Here is an 8,690-nt window from a genome sequence, read left to right on the forward strand (position 1 = left end):
CCCCTCCAGCTGTTGTGAAGCTAATGAAGTGGCAGACCTTGGTGCCACGTAGGTCAACGGGGGAAGTGAGGCAACACACACACACACACACACACACACACACACACACACACACACACACACACACACACACACACACACACACACACACAGAGGGAGAGAGAGTCTGTGTGTGAATAAGAAAGAGAGAGCGTGCGTGCATTTGTTCCTGGAAGTTCATACATAAGCACTTAGCTTCACATAATTATTTATAAAAACTATCAATTTATCCATTTTCATTGCATATAAATGTTCTTTCTTTCTTTTTCCCCTATTCTATACGCTTTTGTCCACTAAAGATTTTTTCGTTCCCTACCTTGCACATCAATAGGAAAAATATATATAGTAGAAAAAACCGTATCAAAAACTTCTATTCTAAAGCTTCCTTATTTTTGTAGCATTAATTGGAAAATCAAGTAACCGGGTATGTTTTCTGGCATACCTTTCCTTTCCTCTCCCCGCCAGCCCTCCGACACTTAAAAAAATGCTGAAAAAATAGTGTGTGAGCTGGACACGCCACACGAGCCATGGGAAAACCTTGGGCCATAAAACAGAAGAGAACAGAGCAGGGTTAGTTCGGGACCGGGGGTTAAAAGGGTGGGCAGCCGCGGCAAAGGGGTGAACGTGGAGTTTGACCCCACAGTACCACAACACTGATTTTGCCCTTGTTATGTCCCCCTCACACCTCCCACCCCTTAACTCCTGTTGCCCCGCTACACCACCACCACCACCGCTACTATACCACCGTACACCTCCCCACCGGTTTCTTTTTCCCTTTCCTCCCCTTCCCCCCTTCCTCTTTTTATCATGTTTCTTTTCCCTGACTTCCTTTTATCTTTGTTGTTTTCCCTCCCCACTTCTCTTTTACCTTTGTTTTACTCACTTCCCTCTTATTTCTCTCCTCCATCACATCACATCCTCCTATATCTTTGTCTTCTTTCATTTCGATGTCGACTTTTCTGTATTGTATCGTTTCCATTCATTTCTGTTGTTGTATCGTCGTCATGTGTGCTTTGTTGCGTTCTTCAATTTGCCGATGAGATAGGGACAATTATGAAGTGCTGCTGTGATCTTTACTTGTGTGTGTGTGTGTGTGTGTGTGTGTGTGTGTGTGTGTGTGTGTGTGTGTGTGTGTGTGTGTGTGTACTATATGTGCATGGTGTGAAAGGAGGAGGCGGCTTGGCGTGCACTCGGGTAGTCGTGCACAAAGCCCGTCATTCTCGAGCTGGAGTACGTGAAGTCAAATGTGCGTAGGGCAGTGGACGTGCTTTGAGCGAGACAACGTGTGGAGTAGATGTGCTCATGAAAGAAACCAACGGAGCGGTCTGATGTCTGTCCACTCATCGCACACTGACGACGGCTGACATGTGCCTCCCTCTCCTCCTCCTCCCTTCCTACCTTCCACCCTACAACTCCCTTCAGCGCCTGCCGTACAACATATCGTTTTCTCCTTCCGTTAAGAAACACAATGCAAGGTTACCGGACGGTGGGCAAGGGTTGTGTGGGCCTATGCCGAGCCAGGCCTACGCGAGGACAGAGAAGGGTGTACCGTACCGAGGACAGGAATGGGATAGAGATAATAGGAAGGAGGGTACGCAGGTTGTGGGTTTAGTTAGATGACAGTAAGACTAAGGTTGAGGTTGAGGAAAATTTTACCAGCATACAGAGAGGAAGAAAGAGAGGAGGGAGGGAGGGAGGGAGTGAAGCTGGTAAGAGAGAGAAGGAGGTTTGGAAGTTTCTAAGTTTATTGCCTTGCAAACAATTCTTTCCCTTTAGGCATCTCGCTGTCCTCTATCACGCTTCGTTTACTATGGCTAGGTGTGTGTGTGTGTGTGTGTGTGTGTGTGTGTGTGTGTGTGTGTCTGTGTGTGTGTTTGTGTGTCTGGATGAATGCCTGTGCCACGTCATCATACGCACGCGTGGTCTTATACACACTGACACACACACACACACACACACACACACACACACACACACACACACACACACAGACGGTGCATCTTTTAAGAATCCCCCGGGAGAGTAGAAACTTGGTATATTTTGAGCTGTGGCGGGACGTGAGCGGTGCGTACAAGGATCGACTGGCCCTCCCGCTCACTGGCCGTAAAAGAATGTCTCCCCACAAGATTTTCCCTCGAGCCATCACGCCCCTAGCGACAGAGAGAGAGAGAGAGAGAGAGAGAGAGAGAGAGAGAGAGAGAGAGAGAGGAGCTTAGTCTACAACCCTTTGGTAGAGTTTAAAGCCTCAGCGGTCGGTGTGTTGGGGGCGTGGTGGCCAGTGTCCCTCTGCCGCCCCACACCTGTCATGGAACTCGCCTACCTGTTTTTTTTTTTTTTACCATTTTGTTGTCATCGTCAGAGATGCACATTGTTAACTCTGCCTGTTGTTGCGTCACTCGTGGCTCCCAGCATGATTCCGAAGCATGAGAACCTTCCTGTTTAGTTTACAACTTAACATACTCTATTTTATTATTTCATCGCGATCCATTACATTCCTTTCCGTACGTCCTTCATGTGACACTTCAAATTTCTCTTCAATACCTGCCGCAACAGTGCCCCAAGGCAAGGTAGCTACTCTTTGAGGGAGTTTATAACCGGCTGTTAGCGTGAGCTTCCCTCTTCCTTCCCTGTAAGCCCGCGATCACTCCCTTCCCTTCTCTGAGAAAGGGAGATTATCATCATAATAATTACCCCTTTTAGCAACGTCCACCTCTCACGTACTCAGGTAAATGGCGAATCAATTGCACCTGGGGCAGGGGATATTGTCGGTGCGAACACTTGCCGATGGTGGAGTACAACATTTAGGAGTTAAATTCTTTGTCTGTCTTCTTTTTCACTCCGGTGAATTGAGTTTGCAGTCACCTAGTGTTAATTGAATAGTTTCAGAACGTCACGACATACTCTTAAATAATAGTCTTGGGCGCCAGTCTTGTCTGAGAATCCGACTCGACTGACTAGGAGAGGCAGGGGCAGTCAATACAGTTAGCCATTAAATTTCTTCTTCTCTTGCTCATTCTCTTCCTATTCCTGCTCCAACTTTTCACCGTTATCAGCGTCAGCATTTATACGTCTTCTGCATAATAAAAGATCATATAAATAGGTTTCACAAATTGATGTAAAAGTTTGGTAATATTGGTAGTGATACATAAGTGGGATTATTATTATAAGTATTGGGCATGTCTGGAATTCCACGCTATCTAATTAACAAGGTGAACCAAGGGTCAGTGAGGAGGTTAATACGCGGCCGTAATGTGCTGGTAAATACATGTAATATTGGTATTTAGAAACACTTGTGCATCCTTAAACATTTTTGCTACACATTGAAATATAACGAGTACCAAGTATGTGTGTGTGTGTGTGTGTGTGTGTGTGTGTGTGTGTGTGTGTGTTTATGACGTACAATAGTAGTGAATCAGGGCAAGGGTATTACGTTGGAAAGGACGGGGGAAGGGAGTGGATGCATGATGGCAGTGGTGATGGCGGTGGTAGAAATAATGGTCCTGGTGATGATTGTGATGGTGATAGTTCTGTTGATGATGGTGGAGGCACTGAAGCTGCATTAATCCCTCACAACAAGACCAAATAGGTGATGAAGACGAAGGGATGGAGGAGGAAGAGAGACATGGAGAGAACAAGAGAACATGCTGTGAGAGTCAGAGAGACAACGAAGGAAAGATAGCTGCACATCTGTCTCCGTTACCCTCAAGTGTTCTGTGCCATTGGAAGTACTAATCATAGATAAATTATGATGCTGTTTATCTGTGGCTGTAGGAAGTAGGTGGGAGAGACCAAGGGAGGGAGGCGAGAGCAAGCGAGGACGTCCTTCACAACTGGAGTTAGTGGAAAGGGCGCCTGGGTTCATGGTCTGTCTTGGTAGTGAGTGGGCTTGCTGCCTAAGTGTTCCACCCTTCCTCCACACACACACACACACACACACACACACACACACACACACACACACACACACACACACACACACACACACACACACACACTCAAGTAAGCATGGGGACGGACGAACGCACATTATTCTCTCTCTCTCTCTCTCTCTCTCTCTCTCTCTCTCTCTCTCTCTCTCTCTCTCTCTCTCTCTCTCTCTCTCTCTCTCTCTCTCTCTCTCTCTCTCTCTCTCTCTCTCTCTCTCTCTCTCTCTCTCTCTCTCTCTCTCTCTCTCTCTCTCTCTCTCTCTCTCTCTCTCTCTCTCTCTCTCTCTCTCTCTCTCTCTCTCTCTCTCTCTCTCTCTCTCTCTCTCTCTCTCTCTCTCTCTCTCTCTCTCTCTCTCTCTCTCTCTCTCTCTCTCTCTCTCTCTCTCTCTCTCTCTCTCTCTCTCTCTCTCTCTCTCTCTCTCTCTCTCTCTCTCTCTCTCTCTCTCTCTCTCTCTCTCTCTCTCTCTCTCTCTCTCTCTCTCTCTCTCTCTCTCTCTCTCTCTCTCTCTCTCTCTCTCTCTCTCTCTCTCTCTCTCTCTCTCTCTCTCTCTCTCTCTAATGCATCTTCATATACCTCTTCTCCCAGCCTCATAGAAGCACGCATGAATAGAGTACAGGAATAACCATCAATACTCTGTCTCGGATAACAACTCACAGCTCCGGGTTAACGTCGATCTTCCTCTTATTTTGGTCTCTGTTCCTCCTTCAATCAGTCTTAGAAGGGACGACTCATTACGTATTGGAGCTCCTCAGGCTAGCACGGGAGAGAGCCATCCATCAGAATCAGTGACTTAGGAGCCGCAGGGATACTGTAGAAAGAGAGAGAGAGAGAGAGAGAGAGAGAGAGAGAGGGTGAGGGTGGAAGCAGGGGACAAGCTAGATAGAGAACCTGTGAATTACTTACATTTCCGTCCTTCTATTTTGCTCTTTGTCGACACTTCCATCTGTCAACCCTTTTATCCCTCATCCCCCGCAACCCTCGTGCTCTCCTCCCCTCTCCCTCTCCATCTCCCTCTCCCTCTCCCAGCTCTCCCATCCCGTGCTCCCTTCCTTTCCTTCCTCCAGCCACTCACTACTCACTGTCAAATCCCGTAGAGAGGTCATGGTGCATAAATCATTGGCGTGTCTTTCTTTTTTTCGCCTCTACTTTAACACATTTAGTAGAGTAAAGTTAAAATCGGTTCAGATGGAGGACGTGAGGCAATGAGAGAGACTCAAGTGATTACGAAGAAAATACCAGGAAAGACTAATGATTCGAGTGTGTGTGTGTGTGTGTGTGTGTGTGTGTGTGTGTGTGTGTGTGTGTGTGTGTGTGTGTGTGTGTGTGTGTGTGTGTGTGTGTGTACGAGTGCATGAGAGTGGAGAGATGACGCTGGGTAATCCTTTATATGGGCTGTTGGCATTTGTAGAGTGATAGCTTTTGAAGGGAAAGGGGAGGTATGGCAGCCTTGAACCAGGTAGGAGACAGGGGAGCAAGAGAAGGAGGACAAGGAGGAGGAGGAGAGGGAGAAAGAGGATGAGGAGTAGAGGAGTAGAGGATTTAGAAGGATGGATTAGGGAGGCGAAGGTTCTTCCACCTCCTTCTTGGTCCCCTTCCTCCATCGAAACCTTTACTTCCCCCTGAGTCTCCTCCTCCGCTTCCTCCTCCTTCTCCTCCTCCTCCTCCTCCTCCTCCTCCTCCTCCTCCTCCTCCTCCTCCTCCTCCTCCTCCTCCTCTCCCCTTCCTGGCTGAGATTTACTGGAATATTGCTCAACACGTTTCTGTTTTATGGATCCTCGAAGGAGTGACGTGTGTTCCGGCAATGTTTCATCATACTTTAGTGGCTCATTTTCACTGGCGAGGGATAGGTACGAATTTTAATCAAGTGTGGTTCAGTGTTCTGTCATTTTATCTAATCAAGCAGTAGTGTTTTGAATGGCGAAGTATCAGCCACGCCTTGCAATTCCATCCAGGTTGTGATATATGATACAAAAGGTAGAGGAGAGCATGGCGTGAACGATATATTACACAGTCATTATAGTTGTCACTTTTTTTTCGGGTATTATTACGATGATCAAGTTGGCATTAACGTTCTTCCTCCCCCATCCATCCCTTCTCCCATCTCCACCCTGATCCTTTACTATCACTCCCACCCACCCACGCCCTTTCAACCCCTCCCTCCCTTCCTCCCTCCTGCCCAACGCCTCCGTGACTCATTCAGGAAGTCATGAACACCCACCAAAAACACACCAATCTCCTTCATCCTTTGCTCCTTCCCCTCCCTCTGGTCCCATCCCTACCCCGGAAAGAGAGCTTTAAAATAGAATAGAGCACCAATGCATGGAGTCATTACGCTGCCATGTCGTGTGTCCTTCTGTAGTTAAAATGTCATCCGATCCCTGGCAAGTGCTGCGACACCCTGAATTAAGGCTCACCGGAGCATAAATTTGCGCTCAAACAAGACCCTTATTTCTCGGGGAGATTTGCGATTACTACCCTTAATTACTGTTCTCTCCCAGTGCTCTCCCCCTATGCGCATTACCGCTGAGTTACGCCGCCAGCCTGCGCCACACACACCCTCATGATCCCGTCCTGTAATGATAATGATTACTGCCATGGGATTTTTACCTTTCCGGAAGCTGTTGGTAGAGGTGAAATTAGTCATTGCGTTACGTTGTTTGGTTTCGCTTGTGTGTGTGTTGTTTTTTTCCTCCTTGTGTAATGCAGCAAGTGTCGTGGGTCGCTCCCGCTCCTCACCTCCGCCCACCAAGACCTAATCAGATTGTGGAAGTGTTGTGTTTTGTTTTGTGCCTCGTTGTGTTGCTGCTTTCAAGTTTTGAGTTAATTCTCATTATTATAGCTTTTCATACCCATTTCTTAGAGGATGTGTATTCATCTTACGTTATTCAGCTACGAGGAGTCTTCCTGCAGTATGCATTTTCTTGTAAATTGTTAGTAATTCACGTTGTTTCCTCTCTTAAGTGTCTTGTCATGATATTGCGAACATAAACGCCACACCAACTAAATATATGCTTGTTGTTGAATCCCTATCATAGCATCAGCTTGTTCGGGAAAGTCTGGATCGACAAAAGGGGAAGTCTGAGGTTCCTTGATGCTGTCACGCCCTGAGGAAAGGCAACCAAGCATCAGTGCGTGTCATGTTGTCTTGGTCTCCTCTAAATAAAAAATCTCGTCTTTCAAGTGTAGGGTGTTTTTTCAATACAAATTCTTGTATTGCGAGTATTTCCTATGATACGGCGACTGGACACAAGATAATGTACTGTAAGATTATGCTAGAGTTTGCGATACACAAGCATTAGTGACTGGTAAACATTGGTGATAGCGACAGAGGATTTAGTAAAGGAAGATTCAAAATCCGGTTGTGGTGAAGGTAGTAGTTAGTACAGATATAAAATGAACATAAGAGTAGAAACGATAGCTAGAAACACCCGCAGTAGTAGTTCGAAAGACTAGAAAGAAGTGTCCCGGTTACTTCCGCCTCGCCTCGAAGTGAATGATGTTCGACTTATATATTTTTTCCACCATTTTTTTTCTCTAGTTTTGTATTACACCCTGCATTCCCTCGAGCCTGAAATACCTGTGAAGCTTGGACCGGAATCTTCTTTCACCTGCGAAGGCAAGATTAGATTGCAGTCGCTCTCACTACCGAAAGAGGGCGGGTGAAAAATGAGACTCGACTGACCTGTGTTCCTGGTCAGCGCCACGCCAATAAAAAGAAAAAAAAAAATCCACACGTATTGCTTGCAAGCGATCGAGGGACGTAACGGGAACAAAAATACTGAAATAAAAATGAGAAAGAAATAACGTTATGGAGGGTGATAGGAAAAAACTGGATTGTAAAAAACGGAGTTCGTTAGAAAAAAAAGTAGTGAGAGAAATCCAGAAAAAAGAGTATTTGACCTGCATTGTACAACCGTTGTGTCAGAGTCGCTTCGCTGACAGAAACCAGAGCTGGTGTGAGTCGCTCCTCCCTGCTGCCTCCACTCCCAGCGGCACCACCTGTTGCTCCATTGCCTGTCGCCGCCCCCGCCACACACGTAAAAAAAAGAAAGCGGTAAAAAAGAGAAAGAGGGGTTAGAGAGAGAGAGAGAGAGAGAGAGAGAGAGAGAGAGAGAGAGAGAGAGAGAGAGAGAGAACCTCCCCCAGCGCTATTGGCCGCAAGTGAACATGTGGGCCATTTTCGATCATATCCCGCAAAAAGGCTGAATCATCTCTGGAGGCAAAAAGAGGGAAAAATTGAAAGCTAAATTTCACACCCGACTTCTCCAGTGAGCTGGGAAGAATCGAGCCTCTCAGTCGTGCCTCTGATCGCTCCCTCCCTCCTCTCCTCTTTCCTCTCCTCCTCTCCCTTCAGGCCTCTTCTCTTGCGCCCCTCTCATCCATGATAGTCTTTCATGTGTTTTTGTATGAGCGTCTTTATTTGTGTTAATACTCTTCCCCCCTTTCGCACATAATACGATCCCCCAACCCCATTCTTATTTATTTTTTTATTTCCTTTATTTTGCCGTTGAATTCTCTTACAACGCTTCCTCCTTTTCTTACAACACTTCCTCCTCCTTTTCTTTCTCATCCCTCATCGTTAGTCACGCTTTCCCCGGTAGAGAGACACTGGCAGCATCTTTCCACCTCATTCGACGACAAGTTTCTCATTACCTTGAGGTCAACACTCTTCGTGCACCGCGGCGAGCTACTCATTGCGATTGGCGGATGAAGCGCTATTTCCT

The 8,690-nt window shown here is 46.7% G+C and overlaps 1 protein-coding gene across 8 annotated transcripts in view; it reads left to right on the forward strand.

The window, feature by feature from the left end:
- Positions 1-8,690, forward strand: part of LOC123498391 (zinc finger protein rotund-like) — a 538,442-nt gene that overhangs the window by 476,354 nt on the left and 53,398 nt on the right. The window lies entirely within an intron of this gene.

The sequence above is a fragment of the Portunus trituberculatus genome, chromosome 48, assembly GCF_017591435.1.
Source record: "Portunus trituberculatus isolate SZX2019 chromosome 48, ASM1759143v1, whole genome shotgun sequence".
Lineage (NCBI taxonomy): Eukaryota > Metazoa > Arthropoda > Malacostraca > Decapoda > Portunidae > Portunus > Portunus trituberculatus.